This window comes from Musca autumnalis, unplaced genomic scaffold (genome assembly GCF_047663935.1).
Source record: "Musca autumnalis isolate F117 unplaced genomic scaffold, ASM4766393v1 scaffold_5, whole genome shotgun sequence".
Classification (NCBI taxonomy): Eukaryota; Metazoa; Arthropoda; class Insecta; order Diptera; family Muscidae; genus Musca; species Musca autumnalis.
The window spans coordinates 93,879,730-93,903,908 of record NW_027412088.1 but is presented as its reverse complement, the minus strand read 5'-3'; the positions used below and the strand labels follow the sequence as shown (position 1 = coordinate 93,903,908).

Here is a 24,179-nt window from a genome sequence, read left to right as displayed (position 1 = left end):
AAATACTTGCCTGTTTTTTCGGCTAAACGCACCACGTAGTTATCATACGTCTGGAGGAACGTACGACGGCGAATTCTGAGTGGTACACTACAATTTGTTTGCCTGACGTCTGCTGAGAAATTCGAAAAACAAACAAGAGAAGACGAATCATTGTGCACCACGACAAAGTGAGCTCTTACACATAGATTCAAACCAGCGCCGTTTTGACCGAACAAAACGTGGAATTAATGGGCCATCCGCCGTACAGCCTTGACTGGGGATCCAATGACTTCAGTTGATTGCAGCACATCAAGAAAAACAAGTTTTCAAACTCAACCTTTGTCTAGCAGCACATCTGCCTGTAGTGCGATTCTCTAACTCATTTATTGAGTTACCGACAAATGTCGGTAAAATTAAAATGCTTATAATATTGGTAGTTAACGATATTATTCGGTAAGTTAGCGACCAATAAAAAGTAGTCGTAAAGTTCTACCGATAGCAACAGTGTTGTCAACTTTTATTTGAACTTTTCATTCATAATTTTGCGTTTAAATGGTACCGATTTTTGTCGGCCGGGCCGAACTTTTTATACCCTCCACCATAAAATATTCTGAATTAAACGGAATAATTATTTTCTATCCTGTCCAAAATTTGAGTCGTAGATTTTCTGTGACCACTGATACCTAAATAAGGTAAAAACTACATATAGAAATGTCTTCAATCGGTTGGCAACCTTATATGGGGATAAATCAAAGTGTGGACCTATGTAGATAATTGTTGGTGGAGAAGTTTTGTGACCACTGGGAACCTCAAATGTCGAATTGCAGATACTTTGGTCAAAAATTTTAGCTAAAATCTTCAAAATACGGAAAATCGGGAGGTACAGTTATATGGGAGCTATACCAAAATGTGGACCTATGTTGAAAATTTTTGGTGGAGTAGCTGGGAAGGCCAAAGGAAGTCCACTGGGAAGTCCAAACGTCTATTCACTGGTAGTTAGGTTAAACATTGTAGCTAAAATCCTCAAAATACCGAAAATCTGGAGGTAACGTTATTTGGGGGCTATACAGAAGCATAGACCTATGTTGACAGTTTTCGGTGGAGATATTTTGATATCAATAGGATCCTCAACTGTCAAATTACAGGTTTTGGAGGTGTCTCAATCGGAGTGGAAGAACTGTTTCAACCATTGACTACTACTTAAAAAAAAATAAAACTATGTTTGATGGTAAATATTCGCGTTTTCATTATTAGACCATAAACTTTTCTAGTTCCCCTCGTACAATAAATGTCACCGCATAGCGTTCGAACGTACATGTCCACATAAATAACATAATTTGTTGTGTTTATTCGTTGTCATTTCAAACGTTTACTTGTGTGAAGAAAACTCAAATAGAAGCCCACAAGGGAGACAGACCACCAATATTATATTTCCTTTGGGTTTGTTTATGCCATTAAATTCCACTTGAAGACTTGCAAATGGATACCTAATAATTTGTTGTACGAAGAATGTGGCCGAATGTTGAATGAAAAATATAAAACGTCACTTTTTCAGCAAAATAAACAATTAACAAATTTTATAGTTTCACATTTCATATAAACAAAACGATTCCAAAAATATTTATGAAACTCATTTCATTTCTAAAATCCGCTCAAAAAATCTCTGTACTCAATGGTAAATACTCGTAATAGAGAATAGCATTTAGTACTAAAGCTAACTCGAAAAGTAATTTGAACTCTGTCTCTCTCTATCACTCAAACTCAGCCTCCCTTATAACAAGCCCAACCAGTCTTGCGAATGTATGGGGGTGGTGATTATGTACCGGAAATGCACTTAACAATTTCGTAAGGATAGAACAACAACCACAACACAAACTTCAGTTATGTTGCAACATTCGTTTGCTCCCCAGTACATAACTGCGTAGTTATGCACCCACTGAAAGGTGGGAGGGTGTAATAACCATGATGATGACATTGCAGGGATAGTTGTTGGCGTTTCAGGATAAGTGAATAAAAAAAAACAAACCGACAACAAAACTGTTACATTGAATGAGGAATGAAATGACAAATAACCTTGAACTACTTTCTCGGGGGAAATGTACAAATTGAATATTGACATTTAAGAGACGTAGCTCTTATATACTTAACTATGTTTATATACTGTACACATTTATGTATATCGTACTCTGCTTCTTGCGTAAACTATTTTGTAAATTATATTTATGTTTTTTTTTTTTTTTCTTTTGCAAAGGACAGTGTAAATATTTGCAATGTATTTGAAAGCACTTGAGAACTTAATGCTCTTGCTCTACTTATGTACGTCGGCATGTCTCCATGTTTTAGTTTTGTTTGACATTTCCGTTGTTGTTTTTTGACAGCTTCCTTGTGGTGTTAAATAATTCCCGTTAAATTTTCTGAGTGTGTGTTTAGTTTGTGTGTGTGTCTGTGAGAGTGTTAGTTTTTCTTTGACAAAACCAAGGTTGTTTTGTAGGCTGGTGATTTACAAGGCATGTAATTTAGACGTCTGCAATATTGGGGTGGTACTGGAATATTATTAACATGACAAGTGAAACAATTAAGAACACCGTTAACTATTGAAGTAAATATGAACAATTTGTAACTACTAAGCTCTTCATCTACTTTAAGTCTAATTCCTTGGAGGAGAATAATATTTTAACTGATGATAGTCACTTTATACTGAAAATTTTCTGTGCGGAATTTTTCTACACACCGTGAGTGCGGCTCTATGGGGGTTACAATTCGGTGGGATATTGTGGCCTCAATCTTCAAAATACCGAAAATCAGGAGGTATGGCTGCTATATGAACACGTGGACATATACCGACAAATTTCAGATGGAAAGTTTTACACCCCAACAAATTTCAGCCGTTTCGAAGAGTTATTGAGGCTAAAACCGTGAAAATACCGAAAATCGGGAGGCTATTTGAAGGCGTAAACCTATACTGATAAAATTCATATGGAAAGATTTATATCCAAAATGAAGACTGAATACCAAATTTCAGTCATTTCGGTGGGATATTGAGGTCACCACCTTCAAAACACAAAAAATCCAGAGGCACAATTCGATGGGGGGTGTATGAAGACGTGGTCGTATACCGACAAAATTTCAGGCAGAAAGTTTGGAATATTGAGGCCACAATCTTCGTTAAAAAATTGGTCTTTTTTTGGGCAGCCTTAATGAATACTATAAAATAAAGACAATTTATCCATGTCCGTTCACTTAGTTATAAGCTCAAAGCTGTTTTCCCAACAGCTTTCTGCTGAGGACATTGAAATCCCAACCTCATGTCTGTCACAAATCCTTAAGACTATCTGCAAAAAATGCTGCTCGGATAAGCACGATTTATCTAGAAAAAATTAGAGCATACACAATTCGACGACATACACCGTGAGATATTTAAATATCAGACGGTGGACCTCAAGAACGAATCTATAGAAATTAACTTAAGTACACTCAAATCGAAATATGTATTAGATGTGTTCAACCTGCGGGGATCAGTCGTAGTGTTCTTCTATACCGGATTGACCCAGAACACCCGGTTCCAGTCAGCGGCTACGACCTCTGTGTACACATGCTTGTAATTGTATTCTATTTCTGTGTTTGGAGCAGCATATCTCGGAATGCCTGCTCCTTATTATTTTGGTCCGTGCCAGCACCGAGGAAAACCCAGGACCAATATGGATTTGCAACCAGCATACTCAAACTTCTGTGAGATGCAATAGAAGTCGTGAGTGGGTGCATCTCAGGGGTTGTTCTGGGCTCATTCATGTGAGGGATTACGACAGGGACTATGTTACTGCATGCTGCTTCAACACAGCCCCCAGTAAGTTGTCGTCGAACCCCCACAGTTGTCGCACACGCAGCCTCAACATCAACCCTGAAAATGCTTCATTTTTGCAATTTATTTGCAATGGATTCCAAAATAAGATCAAGGAAATAGTCGATTTTATGGACCGGAAGAATATAAGCAGGAAACCAAGCTCAACACCAACTACAGCTAACAGCGCCGTGATGGATACAACGTACTGAGAAGTGGATGTGGGTAATAAGCGTTCCTATTGACGAGTCTGTTCAATACAGACCTATCTCGTTTGAGCCTGTCTCTAACGACCCGTACATGGCATGTATGGGGGTCAATCAGTTGTGGAACTGCCGAGGTAGGGTTGCTTAACGTATATATACCGCCAACAAATAGCTGTACTATAGGTTATAGGCCCAACATTAGCCCGCTTTTAGAAGGTCATAACATTCGGGTCTTGGGGTACTTTAATGCTCATTATAAGTTGTGGCATTCAGTCCTCGGCTAAGAAAATAAATAGCTCTATGTTTTGTACGGTCAATGAGGAATTAGCGGAGAATGTTAAAGTTCGCAAGATACAACCATCGTGTCACATGGTCGACAAATTACGTCACCTGACCCAAAATTGTCTGTATCAGCAGACTGCTCGATTTCATTGCATCTAAATGGCGACCTTTCATCGTGGGGAAAGCTAATTGGTCTAGTTTCAGAGAGTTCATTAAACACCGATTCAGATATCTGCGCAACCCTTCTGATGTACGGGTGGCAGAAAAAACGTTCCGAGACATCATTACTACTGCAGCCATCCGTCATATACCTGCTGGTCGAACACCCGAAGTGAGACCAAACTTCCCAACAGAGGCGACGGAATTAGCAAATGAGCGTGATGAGATTCATCAAGATAATCCCAGTGACCCCAGAGTCAATGAGCTGACACTAAAAGATAACACGTTGGTCGGTGAGCATAAACGGAACATGTGATTAAATCATCTTAAGAGTTGGAAGCGGGATGGAAGTGAATTGTGGGCAACGGTTAAGTCACTCTCGAACCCTGGACAGAAGGAAGATAGGAACTCAGTCACGTTTGGCGATATTACGCTGACTGATCCGAATAGGTAAGGAAGTTATTTTAATCGACAGTTTGTCGAGCACCCAGCCGGTGACAGAGCGAAGAGAAGAATACTACGTCGCATTAGGTCTCTTCCTGCCGACAATTTGTGATCTTGCAAATACCAACAGGAATAAGAGTCATCCAAAGCGCTGCGCCCTGATAGAATCTCCATGGTAATGCTGAAACAGCCGACGTTCTCGAAGTCTGGAAATTGGGCAGTGTTGTCCCGCTACTGAAGCCAGGCAGGGATTCCGGCAAAGGCGAATCGTACAGACCGATTTCGCTTTTGTCGCCGTAGTAAAGGCTCTTGAGCGGCAGCGTCAGAAATAACTATGCAGTTGCTGATCATCAGCATGGGTTCCGTAAGCAGCACACTGCACACTCCAAACTTATTAGTCGAGGACTCAACCAGCACAACCCGTGTCATAGAACAGTGTTGGTGGCGCCCGACGTATCAAAAACCTTCGATACTTTCAAGCAATCCACCTTGTTAGAGGACATTGAGTAGACTACCCTCCGGCCAAGTTTGTATAGACAATTATATGCGTGGACGCCAGACGAACGTGGAATTCAGAAACAAAAAGTCCAAGCCCCGTAGAGTGTAATAGTGTGGTCTCCGGGGTGGGCTGATATCTCCAGGCATTGAGATGGTAAGATATGCGGATGATTGTACGATGTTGGCGTAAGGTACTTTCCCTAAAGGCATTTATGAAAGGTTGAACTTCTATTTGACTGAGCTTACCAACTTTTTTCATGCGAGCGATATGCAAATATCCCCCACCTAATTTTCGGCCACTGCAGAGGTGAGCACTGAGTTGAATGTCATGGTCGATGGTAGCAGAATTCCGACCACCACTTGGGTAGTCCGCGAATATAAGTGTAACGAGGAACCGTCAGAATGTCGCCCTTAGAACTGCAACAGGGTGTCTCCTCATGTCTTCAGTGGACATGAGGAGACAAAGATAATTCCATTTCAGCAACAGAATGACATGTACTTTCTCGGGTGTTACCGTGAGAGCCATCCTAATCAGCATATGGTGGATAGGACCGCCATGTTAGGAGGGATCTTCATGATGTAGAAAGAGAGAAATCCTAGATAAACAAGCCTATCAAGCACATTTAAATAGCATTCACACTCATACAGTCGCAGTTGCCATAAAGAATTATCGTTTGAATGCAGTGTTCGGAGTACTTGCCCATCTATTGCAGCTGAGGAGCGTCAGCGGCCACAACAGACCAGAACACTTTTGTAATTAATTAATTGGATTAATCGAGCTAACATGGCCTAAGGAGTTTTGTATTGAAAAATGAATTCTAGCGAAATGGCACACACTCAACCATAACGCTACGATCGTTTCGCCTGGTGGTTTAAGCCAGGCTCATCAGGCGTATTTGAATGTTAATGGCTAGAAGACAAAGGCTGATTTTGATACTTTTGGCTCAACTACATTTGGGCTGGTGCAGTCGTCTAAATTCCTATAGGGCAAGGATAAATGACACCGTGTAGAAACATCTGTCCAGCAAGAAGGAGAGGGCCCGCACGGCACACTGCACCACTACAACTGTCCTGCCAAACATACTGAACTAACTCCAATTGCTTTGCGGTTACAACCCATCGAAGCTACCATATTCCTAGAACTGGAGCCAGATTAAGCAGAACAAGTAAAAAAAGTATACGTCGGCTTTGTCGACAGAGATATACCATCACCCTGTGTGAACTGAACTTTCATCTAAGGACAGATCGAAAGTACTTAGGGTCTTCTTAGAATTTGGTGGCACTTTTTGGACACTTGAGTTTGCCGACAAAAATATGGATAGGATTAAAGTTCAAAAGTGTTGCGGAGTAGGTACTTTAAGCAATGGACCGACTTGATCCATTATGGAAGTGGATCTTATTTTAGGAGTCAATCTTTTCGATAGATATCACGACCACTAGTAATTTTAGTGGGTCATCGTATAACGTTTGACCAGTATGCCAGGAAGCATGGACTTATCCACGGAAAACATAATATCGCTGTATATATTTCCAAAGCATCTTCGAGCAGAAGGAGTGTTCCTGAAGGGTGGACGAATATGGCTTATGTTCGAACTTAAATTATGTTTAGGCAAAATATTACGAAGGCCAAATTTTGAACCGAGGGTTATTCGAGGGTTATCTTGCGCACTAACCACTACACACGGTGTCATAGGGGGTTGTTTGCAGTGTATGGACTTGTCCCTGATGAAACTTGTACCGTCATATAGGGAACGGTGAACACATGTTGTTACAACAAAATTCAAAGCGATTCGGAAACAGGTCCTAAACTGAACTTTTCCGAAATTTTGTGTTGGAGGTACCCGAAGGAGTGGGCCACTTGAGTCCATATTGGGACCTCATCTAAATCTGGTAGAAATTTCCCGATGGGCAAAGTGGGGGGAAGAAGTAGACCGATATAACCCATCTTCGAACTTAAACTAAGTTTGGACAAACTATTGCGAAAGCCAAATTTTAGACCGAATCGGTTGATCCGTTAGAGAGTTATCGTGTGCTCCAGCCACGGACATGGCTCCAAATTGTCTGAACCGGATTTCGTCCAAATATACTTGGAGTCTAAAACCATTATTTCAATGAGGCACATTTTGTCCGTATGAAAGTATATATACCCTCGTTAGCATAAATACTGAGGGCATACAAAATATATTAGGATTGAAGCTCAAAAGTGTTGCGGAGGTGGTACCTGAAGGTATGGATCAACATAGTCAATTTTGTAAGGGGATCTTATTTTGGGAGTTATTACTTTTCAATAGATATCACGCCCACTAGTCATTTCAGATCACCGCATAACTTAGAGCCTTTGGACTATTATGTCAGAAAGCATGGACTTGTCCACGTCAAACATAATATCCCTGTAAACATGACCACAATGAAGAACACCGGTATACGTTTCCAAAGGATCGTCGAAAACCGCGTGAACTGTACTTAAACAATAATATTGCACCTTTTTAAGGGATATACCCTAAGAAGTTGGCCGATATGCCCCATTTTCGAACTTAAACTAAGTTTGGACAAAATATTACGAGATCCAAAGTTTTGATCAAATCGGTTGCTCCGTTTATGAAATATAGCATCTACCATGGTAGGGAATATTTTTAAACTTTATTGGGGTAGGTACCGGAAGGGGTGGACCGATTAGTACCATCTAAGAACTTTGTCGAAGATTTACAGAAATTTTACGATATGCAAAGTTTTGAACAACGCAGTATCCAGTTCAATAGTTGTCGTACACATCAGGCACAACATATGGTGGTCATAATGTTTCTTGTTTTTATTTTTCTGCCCATTTTCTAAGGAAGAATGGAACTGCAATACATAAAAAACACAATTACAACCACTTTGGCATGTTCCTTTTTTATGTGACACCCTGTTTTGTAATGTTAAAAAAAACTTTAAAAAAGAGAGAAGGATGCAAACAATAACAATGCGTGGCAATGATAATGCCGCTGTGTAAGTTAAGCATGGCTTCTTGCTATACTCAATGCAACTCTCCACAAGCACCGTCGATGGGTGGGTGGATGGTTGGGTTTGTTGATTGCTTCGAGTCCTGTACGAAATATTAGACAACATATTAAAGAGTACATTTGAAGGATAACATATGGACAATTTGTTTCGGCAGAGAGAGAGATAAAAACCGGAGAACATTCAAATTTGGGGATGCAAAAAAAAGAGAGAACACGCGGAAAAACAGCTGGTTTGGATGAAACGGGAATAACAACAAAAACAAAATGACACTGGTTAATGCCAAAACGAAACGAAAATCCAAGGAGATAATAGACGTCAGTCAACGTTATGTTTTGTTTTTATTCTTGCACAAAAAAAGGGAAAGCAAGGATTTTCTATTTTTCGGTGATACTTACCTTGATATTTTCTATATAACTGGAGTTGTTAGAAGATGAATACAACGGCAAGCCCGTAGAATGGAAAAATGTATGCTGAGTTGGTTTGCTGGTTTTAATTTATACACTTTGCTATTGTTGTTGTTTTTTCTTTGGCTTTGTTATTTCTTTTAAAGATTTTTGACTGAAATTATTTGAAAAAAAAAAAATAGAAAATATCACTATTACGAAATTTGATGCATTTTTTAATGTTTTTATTTTGCCCCTTTTCATGTATTGGGATTTTATTATTGCTGCTATTATTGCCTAGTATTCTCGTTGTAATTTCTTAGTTTGCTTTCATTGTATAGTACGAGCGTCAATAAAAAGTAAACAAATTTTCACGTTACGGAAAGTTGAGATACCTATTTGATGTTCATAATTTGAACAAAATCTTGGAAAAGAAATTATTCTTAAAAACAAGTAAGAACAGACTATAGTCGGACGGGGCCGACCATGTGATACCCTATACCACTAAACGCGTCTTCTTGGGATAAAGTTATAAGATGTGCATTAGAAATTTTACCAATTTTCACACAAAAGTTTTGATCAATTTAACCCGCTAAATATTATCCGATCATACCGTTGACTTGCACGCTACTTCTTCATCTCAAACCAAAACTACGTTTAAAATTTCGCGCCGATCGGACTATTATTGCGACCTACAGAGCGGCTACAAAATCGAGCAAAAATTTTGTTTTTGGTCCATTTCATCCCTTTAACATTTCACGATCATCGCCAAAAACTAATCAGTTCTATTCTGGTCCAAACCCGACCTCCATACTAAATTTCGTGACAATCGGTCCATAATTGCGGCCTCTAGCTTGATTACAATTTTTAATGGACGGACAGACGGACGGACGGACGGACGGACACACATCGCTAAATCGCTTTATCTCGTCGAGATATGAAGTTTGGTATACCACATGAGGGGTCTACGACGAATATTTCGCGGCGTTACATGAATTTTTGGGAAAACAAACTTATTATACCCTTTTCCACATTGTGGTATAGGGTATAATTAAAAATATCAAATTGATTCCTTTCAATTATCTTCAATAAGCTTAAAGCCAAAACTCATTCAGATTTGCTTATGGCTAGGTATCACACACATCGAAGCCTAAAATTCCTGAGAACAAGAAACACAGTTATTTCAATTTATTTCGTTTACCAATAAGTAGATGATAAATGAACTTATTCCCCTCTACTCTTAGTGAACCATACTTGAAGTGTATGGGTTAGCGTTAAAGTGTGAAGTGCTGAATGTGTGTATATTAGGGTTATGACTTTTTTACAACCTCATATCCCTGTATCATAGCGTGATGAGTTTTGTCATAAGATTACATAAAATCTTAATTATAAGGTGATTCGGTGAAAAAACCTCACGCACAAATGATGAATTTGAAAAAAATGTAAAATTTGAATTTATCAAAATTATGGACAATTTTTTGAAGTCACCAAAAACAGATATACATATAATTGAAAATAAACTTTAGAGCCACATGAGATAATTAAAATTACATAAAATTTTTTTCTCACTATTTTTCTTCAATTCTGAGAATCGTAAAAACTTCGTAAACGCTTTTATTCAAAAATATAATTTTTTAACAAAAAACAAAAAATTTAAAATTTTTTCCAAGTGACTTTTTTCGCTACTTTTTTAATAAACCTTGTTGTAGTTATTAGTAGGCTTATAGTTATTCGTTCGTGCAACAAAAAATAATTTTTTGAAAAAAAAAATTTTCATTTCATATATTTTTTCAAAACATTATTTTTTTTTAAATCGATTTGTGCGTGAACTTTTTTTATATTTCAATGCAATAAACGATAGCATAGTGATTAATAGGCAAAAGTTCATTCATCCCTGCTACAGGAAATCATTTTTGAGGAAAAAAGTCATAACCCTAGTGTATATCCCGTCGATTAATAGCTGTGCCCGATGTTATTCGCATGACATTACGCCATTGATGGAAGGGGATAACCGGCTGGTACTAGGAGATTTCAATGCGCATCATAAGTTATGGAATTCAACCCTAGGGAATGACCAGAGGGGCATAGCACTGGCCAAGGAAACAGTTATAGCATTCAACCCTAGGGAATAGAAATGGGAAATAGGTAACTCCACATTTTGCACCGTCAACGAGGACGCACCCACCTGGATTAGAGGAGACTGCCATCGTTCGCCTGGCATACCCATCGTGTCACCTGTTCTGACGAATGACATGAATTGGCAACCCGTTAAATCCCCATCCTCATCTCCAATCTTCCTATCCTCATCTCCATCATTAGACCACCTGACTTCATAACAACTGAACGCCGTACTTTCCTTAACCATGGAAAAGTCAATTGGCAAAAATTTCACCAACCAACGCTCCAGAGTACTGTCCAAGCCCTCAGATGTTCGGGTAGCAGTTAGCGGTTTCCGAGACATACAGGTACGTGATGGAAAACGATTCGACTCGTTTTCGCATAATCGAAATCGTATATTTCGAACTTTGGTGAATATTTTAATTAAATTGAAAATGGATTTTAAGAATATTTCTCAAATAAGGGGCATGTACGAAGCAAAACGCGAATATATACCAAAAGCACCCCGAATATATACTATTTCGATTCTGCAAATCGATTCGATTCGGTTTTCATCACATACCTGATCATCACTGCTGCAGACCCTTGTCCTAGCAAAGGCGAATGACCGTGATTAGTTACGTCGTACGGACCCTAGCGAACCTAGAGGCAGAGAATTGATAATGGAAATCAATTAGTTAGTAGGCGAACACAAGCCAAAAAGTGGCTAGAGCATCTAAAGTGCTGTAACATTGGAACCGCTACTAATAAATTGTGGTCAACGGTTAAGGCGTTATCGAACTCTTGTTAAAAGGATATTCGGACATCTGTCATGTTTGACGGCGTGGTTGTGATAGATCCGAAGAGGTGCGGGCTATTTTTTTTTAATTGTTCCACAAACATCCCAGATGGGACAAGGGAGACTTCTCTCATAGCAATGAGTGCACCCCGATTCATATTAGCTCAATGATATGGGACCTACTGTTTATTGCCGAGTCCAAACGGAGGGTCCTAAGACACCACTTGTAGAAAAGTTTTACATGGCTGAAATACTCAGGAAATGTCGCCAACATCACTGAGGGGTATTTTGCCACCGTTGAAAATTTGATGTTGCCTGGCCTGGTAATCGAACCCACGACCTTTAGCGTGCAAGGCGAGTGTGCATACCATTGCACCACGGTGGCTGGCTATTTTAGCCGACAATTTATTGAGCTCTCCGATAGCGAGTAGAAGTCTTTTATGTCGGTTGCGACAAAACTGACAAAATTTCAATGGCGATGCTAAAACAGCTGGGTGGATCAGGAGTCGAATATTTGAGTAAGGTCCTCAACCTATCGTTAGCCACCCTAATAGTTTCCGAAGTCTGGAAAATGACAGGGTGGTCCCATTACTGAAACCTGGTAAGGATGCCAGCAAATGTGAATCGTATACGCCGATCTCACATCTTTCACCAGTAGCAAAGAACGAAAAGTTTTAAAACTGCAGGGGACCTCAAAAGTCAAATTACAAACAATGTAGCTAAGACCCACAAAATACCGAAAATTGGGAGGTACCGTTATAAGGGAGTTATACCAAAACATGGACCTATGTTGACGATTTAGTGAAGAAGTTTCGTGACCACATTTCAGCTAGTTTGGTTAAAAATTGTATCTACAACCCTAAAAATACCGAAAATCGGGAGATACAGTTATATGGTGACTATACTAAAACAAGGACCTATGTTGACAATTTTTATTGAACCTCAAAGCCACTGAGAATCTCAAATGTCAAAATACAGGCAGTTCGGTTAAAGATTGTAGCTTAAATCCTCAAAATACCGAAAATCGGAAGGTACCGTTATATGGGGGCTATACCAAAACATGGACCTATGATGACGATTTTTGGTGGAGAAGTTTCGTAACCATTGAGAACCTTAAATGTCAAATTACAGTTAGTTCTGTTAAAAATTAAAGCTAAAATCCTCAAAATACCGAAAATCGGGAGGTACCGTTATATGGGGGTTATGCCAAAACATAGACCTATGTTGACGATTTTTGGTGGAGATGTTTCGTGACCACTGAGAACCTTAAATGTCAAATTACAGTTGGTTCGGTTAAAAATTGTAGCTAAAATCCTCAAAATACCGAAAAACGAGAGGTATATACATATATACCAAAACAAGGACCTATGTTAAAGATTTTTGGTGGAGAAGTTTCGTGACCACTGAGAACCTTAAATGTCAAATGTCAAATTACAGTTAGTTCGGTTAAAAATTATAGCTAAAATCCTCAAAATACCGAAAATCGGGAGGTACCGTTATACGGGGGTTATACCAAAACATGGACCTATGTTGACGGTTTTTGGTGAAGAAGTTTCGTGAACACTGAGAACCTTAAATGTCAAATTAGAGTTAGCTCGGCTAAAAATTATAGCTAAAATCCTCAAAATACCGAAAATCATGAGGTACCGTTATATGGGGGGCTATACCAAAACATGGACCTATGTTAACGATTTTTAATGGAGAAGTTTCGTGACCACTGAGAACCTCAAATGTCACATTACAGTTGGTTCGGTTGAAAATTGTAGCTAAAATCCTCAAAATACCGAAAAACGGGAGGTACCGTTATAAGGGGGCTATACCAAAACATGGACCTTTATTATCGATTTTTGGTGGAGGAGGTTCGTGACCACTGAGAACCTCAAGTGTCAAATTACAGCTAGTTGGGTTAGAAATTGTACCTAAATTCCTCAAAATACCGAAAATCATGAGGTACCGTTATATAGGGGGCTATACTAAACATGGACCTATGTTAACGAATTTTGGTGGAGAAGTTCGTGATCACTGAGAACCTCAAATGTCAAATTACGGCTAGTTCGGTTAGAAATTGTCGCTAAAATCCTCAAAATACCAAAAATCGGAAGGTACCGTTATATGGGGGCTATACCAAAACCTAGACCTATGTTGACGATTTTTACTGGAGAAGTTTCGTGAACACTGACAACCTCAAAGGCTAAATTACAACTAGTTCGGTGAAAAATTGTACCTAAAATCCTCAAAAAACCGAAAATCGGGAGGTACCGTTTTATGGGGGCTATACCAAAACATGGACCTATACCCATCATTTGTGAAATGTCAAAAACGTCAAAATACCTGAAATCGGGAATCATCGAACTTGACCTGCCTGCAAACAAAAGACGCATCTTCCCAAAATTTCAGCGTCCTATCTCCATTTTTGTGGATGCTGGAGTGATTGCCACAGACGGTCGGACAGACATGTATAGATCGACTCAGAATTTTACCCTGATCAAGAATATATGTACTTTATAGGATCGCAATAGATTATTTCAATGCGTTACAAACGAAAAAACAAACTTAATATACCCTCCATACTATGGTGGAAGATATACAAATGTCACTAACATGGTACCTGCAGTCTAGGGTGGGTTAGAAGATCCGATTGCAATGCTACTGTGTGTGGTTCTGTTTACAGCGATTTTAACTTTTTCCGTGGGCAAGTCAATGTTTTCTGACATAGTGGCCCAAAAGCTTTGTGTTATACGGGGACCACCTAAAATGACTGTTGAAAGCAAATGACTCCCAAAATTACATCAACTCCAAAATGGACTATATTTTGGATTTATATATTTGTCGCAAGTTCATACGTCCAAAAATGACCGCAAAATCTGAAAACTCCCTAAATACATACATAATTAAATGGGGAAAAGATTTTGGTTGCATAGCCGGTATTCGATTATATATTGTCCATAGATGAAAGTTTCAATTCACACAGGCTGAGGGTATATCTCTGTCCGATACTTTTTTAGTTTTTCTGTTAAAATTTAACTAATACTATTGCTTAATTACTCAAGAGTCCTTCATATCCAGTCGAAGAAAAAAAATATAAATTAACATATTTATTTTAAAGAACTTCATCTGTTTACTTTATATTGACGCCGAGAGTACACGTTTTGATGGCAACTTAACAAATCTGCCGCTCTTGTAGGCAGCAGACATCAAAAATAATTATTTTTTTGTTTGTTTTGTTTTCTTCAAAAATCTAATATATTTTTTTCACTGCTGGCACTTTGGTACTGCCACAGACTCTCTATGTACAAGAAGATCTGCCGAGGAAAAAGAAACGTATGCGGTTATTTTTAAAATCGAAAAACACACACACAAAATTATACATAAAGCCCGGACAGACAGGACCATAAATATTTTCACTTGTTTCATCACTTGGTGTATGTTGTTGTTTTTGTTGCTTTTCTCGTGAGTTAGGAGATTATTGGCCAATATTACGCGGTAATAGACAGGGGGAGGCTAGACACTACGTTGGGTGGATGGACCGACCTCCCCGACCTCTTCTTTGCATTCTGATTAAGATAGTCGGGTCACATTGGCAAATATTCTTAAAGAAACGACTTGATGGGTGAATGGAAATATTTTTTCTTTTGCACTAAAATTATTTGAACTTTATTATTTTATAATTTTTAAACACATTCTATATAACTTTTATTTAAAAATTATTAATAATATGCACATTAATTTCATAACTTTTTCACGCCGAAGCCCCAAAAACTAGTAATAAATTCTGTCTGCCTGCCTTCATCAAAAATACCTGTCAGTCCGTTGTATCTTTTCTTTAACTTTGCTCTTAATTTTTTTGTTTTTTTGCTTTAATAATTTTTTGTAGGTATACACACACATCCACATACATACAACTTATATTCGAAATGGGGGTCTACTACTACGACCAGCCACCTCAACCACCACCACGAGCGTTATTTTTCCCGTTACACTGTAGTATTTAGCGGTATTTGTTTCCTTCGTTTTTTTTTTTTTAATTTTGCGTCCCGTTTCTTTTGCAACCGTTCTCGTCTCAATGAGTTTGACAACTGAACAGAACCAAACAATTCCCAATCATATTTTGGCTTCTTCCTTGTGCTAATGTTGTTGTTGTTGGTAATTTATGTTTTTGAGTGAAATTACTGGGGCACATTGTGCAAGAAACGCCAACTAAAAGGAAGGAAATATTGGCAACATTGTCTTGGGAGAATTTGTCAAAATATTTGCTGTGGAAGAATAAGAGGGACCAAGAAATGAGAATTGTTTATAGCGGTAAAAATTGCGCATGTCAGCAGAAATGTTATAACGCACACAATCACTCACATGCATTTTGTTCTTGTTTTTGTTGCATACAATATACACAGGGTGTTTTGAAAACAACGATATTATCCGTTATTATGAAAATCATTTAAATCTCACTTAAGGGTGATTTGTTCTTTGTAATTTTTTAAGATTCTTTTTTGGAGATGAATTTAAGGTCTTTCCAGAATTTTGCGACCTTTTTGGACATTTGAACTTGAACGACATAGTCCATTATGGAAGTGGATCATATTTTAGGAGTCATATCTTTTCGATAGATATCGCGCCCACTAATCATTTCAGTGGGTCATCGTATAAAGCATGGACTTGTCCACGGAAAACATAATATCGGTGTAAACAGGACCACAACGAACCGCATCGGGTTACATTTCCAAAGGATTTTCGTACAGATCCTAACCTGCACATATACACAAATGTTAAAATTTTGTGGGCGAGGTACCGTAAGGAGAGAACTGATTTGGGCCATTTTAGAAGTTAAACTAGTCATATCTTTTCGATAGATATCGCGCCCACTAATCATTTTAGTGGGTCATCGTATAAAGCATGGGCTTGTCCACGGAAAACAATATCGGTGTAAACAGGACCACAACTAACCGCATCGGGTTACATTTCCAAAGGATTTTCGTACAGATCCTAACCTGCACATATACAAAAATGTTAAAATTTTGTGGGCGAGGTACCGTAAGGAGAGAAATTTGGACAAAATATTAGGAGATCCAAAGTTTGGACCAAATTGGTTGCCCCGTTCAAGAGATATAGTCCATACCATTTTAGTGACATTTTTTAAATTATGGGGGGAAGTACCGGAAATTGTGGACCGGTATTACTCATCTTCGAACTGAAACTAAGTTTGGACAAAATATGACGAAGACTAAATTTAAAACCAAATCGGTTGATCAATTCGAGAGTTATCGTGCTCTCCAGCCACTACATATCGACGCCTCCAAACAATAGTATGCTAAGTCGACTTAGCATGTTTTCAAGTTCTTTACATTTTTATATTTAACGTCCTTTAACTTAAATTCTGCCAAATTTTGGTAATGATCGGACAATCCGAACAGAAGTTATAAACAAATATTTACTTAGCATAGTACTGAAGGTCAAAGAAATTTCCAAACTTTTAGAGCTTGTCCTGCAAAACTCGCTTTTCAGAATTAAAAACTATTATTTGGAGGTGTCGAACGTCCTTTAACTTAAATTCTGTCTAATTTTGGTAATGATCGGTCAATCCGAACAGAAGTTATAAACAAATATTGACTTAGCATAGTACTGAAGTTCAAAAAAATTGCCAAACTTTGAGAGCTTCTCCTGCAAAACTCACTTTTTAGACTTAGCATACTATTATTTGGACGTGTCGATATGATGCCATAGAGGTTTTTACACCTTTCGGGCTGTTTTCTCGAAAAATATAGACTTGCCCCTGAAAAAACTCTTACGGTTGTAATTGAGGCAGAGAATGCAAATCGCCTCAACACAAATCAAAGTGATTCGAGAGCAGGTCTTAAAGTGAACTTATCCAAAATTTTGTGTGAGAGGTACCAGAAGGAGGAGACAAACCTGATCTATATCTGGTAGATATATTAGGATGTGCAAAGTATAGATTACATCGGTCACTCTCTTCAAGAGTTATCGTGCGCAAAATGTTCCGAACATTTTTCAACTTTTGTGGGGGAGGTACCTGAAAGAGTGGACCGATGTGGCTTATCTTTGAATTTAAACTAAGTTTGGACAAAATATTGCGATAGCCAACTTTTGGGCCAAATCGGTTCATCCGTTCGACAGTTATCGTGCGCACCAGCCAGCCAGACAGACAGACGGACGGACATTGCTAAATCGACCCCAATTGCACAGTTAAATAGTTCATTTAATTTGCCTGAGCGTGCAAGAAAAGCCTTTTTATAACTTCCTAACGAAATATGCGCACAATTCTTACTAAAAATTACCTTTCCAAAACTGAGGTCAAACGCGGCAACACAATTTGCATATTTCTTGTAGATCTCCCAAAAGAAAATAAGCTGACTGCAGATAATGGAGCCTGCTGCATTTCAGTGGGTCATCGTATAACTTTTGGATCATTATACGAGGAAGCATGGACTTGTCCACGGAAAACATAATATCGCTGTAAAGTGAACCGATATATCGGCCTTTTTGTAGAAAATTTACTTATGTTGAAACTGTTGAAACTCGCGAATTGTTGTAATATACCATAACTTTTAAACGCATTTAGGTAAAATAAACTGTTTTAGCACGATTCACCGATGGATTTTTTAAAATTATAATTTGAGCGGAAGCTGTGGTCATATTAATGTAAAAAAATAGGAAAAAATCGTTGAAGGAAACGAGTTTTTTTACGTCAATTTTCAATTAGTGGCTTTACAATACAATGTAGAGTATAATGTTCAAAAAAGAAGTTAAAGAATACACTTCAGAGATGAAGTTTCTAATGTATGATTTTTTAATATAACCACTGCATCAATCACAAACGGATGCTGACATTTTGAAGACTGAAAAATTGGGTTTTTTGAATTTTTGGCCTAATTGGGACGCGCAACTGTACTCGTTTAAAAACTGATTATGAGACTGTAGTACTCGCGATTACGCATTTTTTGATGTATAACTTGGGAGTGTAGCCTTCAAAGGTTCACAACAATCTCAGCTTAAAGTCGAAATTGTTGTGCGTAAATTTTTATAAAAAACCAGTTTTTTTGATTCAAAATTTGCAACTGCCATTTAATTGTCGGTGAAACCCGCGTGAACTTAGTTTTTTTACGTTCTGAATCTAATAAGCCATGATGCGTCCAAATCCGTCCACTATACCGGCGGATATGATACCCCTCAAATTTCGAAAATCTGCAAAAAATGTTTTTGAAAATTGCGCGCCTTGAAACGCGTTTTGGAAGTGTAATTTTTACCGAAATAAATAGAGCTATATGCCTGTTTAAAATGTGCGAAAACATGTATTTCAAAACTATCGCTAATCCGGAGATACAATTGATTTGTTCTAAAAATTAAGTGCGATGCTACATCCACGGTTCTTGATGGATCGCAATGAAACGACATCAAATGATGTATTTTTATAGGTTGTCATCAAAATCGGATGCGCATAAAATGTAAACGAACTTCGTGGAAATTATGACCATTTTACTTTATTCTGCGCCCTAATATGCAACAGATGCTACATCATGGCCGCCAAATAGAATTTCACAAACTGTACATCAAATAAAAGGGATTGATTCGCTGCGTTGGAAAATCGGATGCGCGTCATGTCATTTTCACTATTACGCGGTTTATATGCGTTTCAAATGTTGTAATATTCAATATAACATTATTTTAATGTTATGCCACAATTGGTATTCCTTGTGATTTAATATAATCTTCTAAAAATATTCGTCAATAGGAAAACTATTAGCAAAAAATTTGTTGCAACGGAATATCTTCATTATGGCGTGAAATTTGGACGAAAATGACGTAGAACTCAAACATTTTTTCTTCAACCTTTCCTATAAAACCATAAATAAATAAAATTTGAATAAAGGTTTTTATTTTTTTCGTCATATTTTTTATTCCTCACAATGTCTGGATGCTTTTTTTATATATATTTTTGTAAGTATAGGCGCTATTGTTTCAAAAGTATGTTTGTAAGTACGTGAAATTATTTAACAAATTTAATTTTTCGCGAATCCATTGAGACTTTTCAAATTTATTTTTGCATCATTGCAAAGGGTTCGAATTCAGTTAACGATAATTGGATATAACAGCTTACTATATTAAGCCGCTATTTTTTTAAAATTTTTTCTAATTAGCATAATTAAAACGGTCAAATCTTTTGCGCGCAACGATTAAAGTTGGTAACGAAAACAGATTTTGAATGACGATTTTTTTCTTAATCTATGTACCAAAAATCATTGATGTAGTATCAAAAAATTTTTTTTGATTTTTTTTGAAATGGAAAAGACGATTTTAGACATTTTTGCTGATATACCATCTACGAACTTAAACTAAGTTTGGACAAAATATAACGAAAGCCAAATTTTGGACCGAATCGAATCTGTTCGAGTGTTATCGTGCGCTCCAGCCAGCCACACGGACGGACATGGCTAAATGAACTCCAAATTGTCTGAAACGGATTTCGTCCAAACATACTTGGGATCTAAAACCAATATTTCGATGAGACACATTTTGCCCATTTAAAAGTGTATATACCATCGTTAGCATAAATGCAGAGGGTATAAAGATCGTCATCGAATCGTTTATGGGAACAGTTAACAACCATGTTAAATGGAACAGGCCCACCAGTAAAGAACGTTGCCATGTGGCGGGTATTTTTCAATGAATTTAGGTTAAACAATTTTTCCTATACAACAAATAGATTTATGCTAATCAGAACTAATATGTAAAAGAGAAACTAAAAAAAAACAAAGAGTTAAAGGAGTAAAGCACTGGAGTCCTTTACGAGGAAAAACTCCTCACCTAATCGCGGTACCTGCGTCTGCAGAGAGGTTACTTAGTTCAACGTTTTGTTACCCTAAAATAACTAAAAGGCGACGAACAAAAATTGATGGGCTTTTATGACGAGTAAACAATTATATTGTGCAACAGCCAATCTGTGGTGTGGAAAATTCCGAGTGGGGGTGATAGTATTCGGTTAGTTGATCAAAATTCAACAAGTAAAATAGTGTTAAATTCGGTCCGTAATATCTGTAAAATAGGTTAAATCGAAATATCAATAATAAAGGGGATATAACAAAACATGGACCAATATTGAAAATTGTTCGCGGACGGATATGTTTCTAATAGTAAAATATTTGAAATCGGGATGATTCGCTACATACGTCTCGGGTTCCTTTCTTGGTGACCATGAACTTGCTTTTTGCTTAATCACTATAATATGTATATCTATTCATTCCAGTTTGTATTTTTTGTTTTGCATTCGTTTCTGTTAATGTAGTTGTTGCAGTTTCAGGGGTAGAAACAGTTTTTCCGGGTTCGCTGTGGACGTCTGCGTTTATTTTTATTTATTTTTTTTCGGCCGGTTCAATGGCATTAATATTAGTCGGTGTCATGTTTGTCATGTTAAAGGCAGCGTGGTGACACCACGGGGAGGTCAGTGTCCACTTGAGATGAAAGGGGGACCAAGATAAATCCTGGGTTTTGCCATGTTATCATTTATCCCCTTCGCCACACCAATTCCACGTTTAGGCCTGTGAAAAAGTCGCTGGTATGATCACACGTGTGAAAACTAGAGCTGGCAAACCATCGATATTCCCAACATTAGATATTTTCGATATAGTGTTTTAAAATATCGATTACTATCGATATTATCGTTAAGTTGTCATCGCCATTAATTTGGAGATGAAAATGGCGGAAATGTCAATGATTTTCTTAAAATTATGCAAAAGCAGTTCACAGAAATGTGATGGAGAATAAACAAATGCTTTTATTTTATAAAAAACTAGCCGGCCCGGTCCGACTTGCTGGTCCTTGAAACAGTTTTATGTTACCTTTTCTTAAGTAAATTATATTTTTCTTGCATCGCAAATTAGTGACAATAAATAAAACATCTTCAGAAATGTTGGTGTCTATATGAAATTTTGGCGTTATGGTAACTGATGACTTGAGGCATGCATTTATTTCATCTGCTGGAATAGTATAACTGAAAGTGTTTGTCTGAAATCTAATTGGAATTTTTATGTTCCATCGTACATTCGTTCCAGATGATAACTTCTATTTAATATTGCATGTGTTCAATTCAAGCAAAATAATTTCCAGTGGAAGCTTAAGGGTCGAATGTGTCGTCCTTGTACCTTCTTATAATGTATACCTGATAAAGCTATAGCTATCGATATGTTACATTCTAATTTAAAGACTTGCTTTCCAATAAGATCAAACCTTCGTTATGCATAACATCTGGTATTTCCATTGATTTGTAACATATTTCAAAAATTGGGAGTGATTGGGTCTTAATGCTAAAATATGTAACACGGGTTGGGAAAACGGACACGTTCGTAAGTTTCTATAGCCTATTTCCGCCAGTAGCCAACCCTGTACATCATCTGAAAATGAATTGGAAATAGGTTCAGAAGTTTTGGAGATGTAACGTATTTACAAAAATGGGCGTGCTAAAAGTGTTTTAAAATAAGGAGGGCATGGGGAGGTACCCCGTCCACACCGATTAAACAAATTCAATTCAAAAAAATTTATAGCTTATTTTCACCACGGGTGTTCATGGTGGGCCATCGCTGTATATTCTCGGAAATTTTAAAGAAAATGGGCTCAGTACTTTCAGAGATATAACATACTTAACAAAGTGGGCATGGTAGGGCCTTTAAGCCCTAAATAAGTACCTAGGGTCGGAGATTCAACCACCGTTGTATGGCAAATTTATTTTCTAAGTCATACGTTAGTATGTTTTATTGCAAAGACAGAGTTTTAATAAAATAGGGCAAAGGGGAGGTACCCCGCCCCGCAGAAATTCAACAAAATATATAGCCTATTTTCACCAGGAGTTATCACTATCCATTCTCTGAAATTTTCAAGAAAATCGGTTTAGTAGTTTTGGATATATAAGAAATTTAAAAGGTGGGCGTGGCCTGGTTCCAAATGAGTACATAGGGTCGGAGACACAACCACCATTGTCCCTAAATTATTTTTTTTCACCGATACGTTCTTCAGTTTTGTTAAAATATCGTTTTCAAAGAAATAGGGCATGGGGTAGGTTCCACCCTACCCCCACCCCGGGTTCAACAAAATATATATTCTATTTTCAACACGGGTTCTCCCAGTAGATTCTCTGACATTTTCAAGAAAATCGGTTAAGCAATTTTTGATATATAAGCTATTTAAAAAAGTGAGCGGGGTCGGGTCTTTAGGCCCCAAATCAGTACCTAGGGTCGGAGACACAACAACCATTGTCTCGCAAATTAATTTTCTCTCCGATACGTTCGTCAATTTTGTAAAAATATAGTTTTTAAAAAATAGGTCATGGGGGAGTTACCCCGCCCCCTCCGAAATTCAACAAATTATATACCCTAATATCACCACGGGTCCTCCCAGAAGATTCTCTGAAATTTTCAAGAAAATCGGACTTTAGGCCCCAAATTAGTACCTAGTATCAGAGAAAAAACAACCGTTGTCTCGCAAATTAATTTTCTCTCCGATACGTTCGTCAGTTTTGCTAAAATAGCGTTTTTAAAAAATAGGGCATAGGGGAGGTACCCCGCCCCCTCCGAAATGCAAAAAAATATATAGCCTATTTTTACCACCGGTGTTCCCTGTACATTCCCTGAAATTTTCAAGAAAATCGGTTCAGCCGTTTTTGAGTCTATACGGAACATACAAACACACAAACATACTAACATACACACATTGTCTTTTATATATAAGAAGATGTAAAAAAATACATTTTATTTTACCGAAAAATGTGTACGTGTGACTACGGACTTACTTTCTTACACACACAACCGAAAAGCAGCGAAATTTCTATTTATTTCAATGGATTTCAGGTTAGGGGTTTTTATTCCGATAATATCGATAGGCAAAACTATCTATCAATATTGAATTTTTAAATAACAATCGATATTATCGATAGTGCCATCGATTTTTTGCCAGCTCTAGTGAGAACTCTCATTGTCATGGTGCACAATGTTTCGTCTTCTCTTGTACGTTTTTCGAATTTCACCGAAGCCTTCAGGCAAACAAATTGTGGTGTACCACACAGAATTTAACGTCCTACATCGCAGAAGCAGGCGACCATTTGCTTCGAAGTGCTTCTTCCACGAACACTTTTGTGGGATTTGGTAAGTATTCGAAGACCTACACGGTAGATTGCTGCTTCGGGCTCATACGCATAGATCCATAATTCCTTAAAAGTGATGATATTATAAAGGTGCCCTTAAGCACCGCCCTTATAGTTTTTCAAAATTTCTTTGCTCCAATCGACAAGAACTTTTTTTTGGGCGATTGTCAACTTGTGCTGTATCCAACGAGAACAAAACTTTTTAGCTCACTACCATTAACGGATGTTAAAGGCAGTTTTCCAGGTGACACCACGGGGAGGTCAGTGTCCACTTGAGATTAAAGAGCAACGAAGGTAGGTCCTTGGCTTTGCATGTTAAAGCCGGTCAAAGCTTGGTATCTTATTTACC

At 37.8% G+C, this 24,179-nt stretch overlaps 1 protein-coding gene across 6 annotated transcripts in view; it reads right to left on the bottom strand.

The window, feature by feature from the left end:
• The window catches only part of metro (membrane palmitoylated protein 7-like protein metro), an 83,681-nt gene extending 67,801 nt beyond the window's left edge, over positions 1-15,880 (bottom strand). The window contains exons 1-2 of one of the 6 annotated variants that reach the window (XM_073955187.1): positions 15,589-15,880; positions 8,805-8,967 (exon numbers count right to left, since the gene is read on the bottom strand). The gene's annotated coding sequence lies outside the window, so the exon portion shown is untranslated. Of the gene's footprint in view, positions 1-8,804; positions 8,968-15,487 lie in introns of all 6 variants that reach the window. The other 5 variants (XM_073955188.1, XM_073955186.1, XM_073955189.1 and 2 more) reach the window with 5 other exon arrangements.
• Between the last annotated feature and the right edge of the window lie 8,299 nt (positions 15,881-24,179).